Genomic DNA, 2,109 nt, shown 5'->3' with positions numbered 1-2,109 from the left:
TTTTTTTAATTTTTTAAAAATGCCAAAATCTGCTCTAGAAACCGCAATTCTTAAAATTTCTCAATGAAAATCACATTAGAATACTTCAAATAATTCTTTCAATTATTTAATATCATTAGTTGAATTGTTTTCTTGGAAAAATTCCCACAAAAATCATCATGATCCCGCCCTTGGGAGTTTTTTAATTTTTTAAAAATGCCAAAATCTGCTCTAAAAACCGCAATTCTTAAAATTTCTCAATGAAAATCACATTAGAATACTTCAAATAATTCTACCAATAAATTAATATCATTAGTTGAATTATTTTCTTGGAAAAATTCCCACCAAAGATCATCATGATCCCACCCTTGGGAGTTTTTTTTTTAATTTTTTAAAAATGCCAAAATCTGCTCTAAAAACCGCAATTCTTAAAATTTCTCAATGAAAATCACATTAGAATACTTCAAATAATTCTATCAATTAATTAATATCATTAGTTGAATTATTTTCTTGGAAAAATTCCCACAAAAATCATCATGATCCCACCCTTGGGAGTTTTTTAATTTTTTAAAAATGCCAAAATCTGCTCTAAAAACCGCAATTCTTAAAATTTCTCAATGAAAATCACATTAGAATACTTCAAATAATTTTACCAATCAATTAATATCATTAGTTGAATTATTTTCTTGGAAAAATTCCCACCAAAAATCATCATGATCTCACCCTTGGGAGTTTTTTTTTAATTTTTTAAAAATGCCAAAATCTGCTCTAAAAACCGCAATTCTTAAAATTTCTCAATGAAAATCACATTAGAATACTTCAAATAATTCTACCAATCAATTAGTATCATTAGTTGAATTTGTTTCTTGGAAAAATTCCCACCAAAAATCATCATGATCCCACCCTTGGGAGTTTTTTTTTAATTTTTTAAAAATGCCAAAATCTGCTCTAGAAACCGCAATTCTTAAAATTTCTCAATGAAAATCACATTAGAATACTTCAAATAATTCTACCAATCAATTAATATCATTAGTTGAATTATTTTCTTGGAAAAATTCCCACAAAAATCATCATGATCCCACCCTTGGGAGTTTTTTTTAATTTTTTAAAAATGCCAAAATCTGCTCTAGAAACCGCAATTCTTAAAATTTCTCAATGAAAATCACATTAGAATACTTCAAATAATTCTACCAATCAATTAATATCATTAGTTGATTTTTTTTCTTGGAAAAATTCCCACCAAAAATCATCATGATCCCACCCTTGGGAGTTTTTTTTTAATTTTTTAAAAATGCCAAAATCTGCTCTAGAAACCGCAATTCTTAAAATTTCTCAATGAAAATCACATTAGAATACTTCAAATAATTCTACCAATCAATTAATATCATTAGTTGAATTTGTTTCTTGGAAAAATTCCCACCAAAAATCATCATGATCCCACCCTTGGGAGTTTTTTTTTAATTTTTTAAAAATGCCAAAATCTGCTCTAGAAACCGCAATTCTTAAAATTTCTCAATGAAAATCACATTAGAATACTTCAAATAATTCTATCAATCAATTAATATCATTAGTTGAATTTTTTTCTTGGAAAAATTCCCACCAAAAATCATCATGATCCCACCCTTGGGAGTTTTTTTTAATTTTTAAAAAATGCCAAAATCTGCTCTAGAAACCGCAATTCTTAAAATTTCTCAATGAAAATCACATTAGAATACTTCAAATAATTCTACCAATCAATTAATATCATTAGTTGATTTTTTTTCTTGGAAAAATTCCCACCAAAAATCATCATGATCCCACCCTTGGGAGTTTTTTTTTAATTTTTTAAAAATGCCAAAATCTGCTCTAGAAACCGCAATTCTTAAAATTTCTCAATGAAAATCACATTAGAATACTTCAAATAATTCTACCAATCAATTAATATCATTAGTTGAATTATTTTCTTGGAAAAATTCCCACAAAAATCATCATGATCCCACCCTTGGGAGTTTTTTTTAATTTTTTAAAAATGCCAAAATCTGCTCTAGAAACCGCAATTCTTAAAATTTCTCAATGAAAATCACATTAGAATACTTCAAATAATTCTACCAATCAATTAATATCATTAGTTGATTTTTTTTCTTGGAAAAA

The sequence above is a fragment of the Phlebotomus papatasi genome, unplaced genomic scaffold (genome assembly GCF_024763615.1).
Source record: "Phlebotomus papatasi isolate M1 unplaced genomic scaffold, Ppap_2.1 HiC_scaffold_143, whole genome shotgun sequence".
Taxonomy (NCBI): Eukaryota; Metazoa; Arthropoda; class Insecta; order Diptera; family Psychodidae; genus Phlebotomus; species Phlebotomus papatasi.
The sequence above is the reverse complement of the archived record's forward strand: the minus strand, read 5'-3'. Positions refer to the sequence as shown.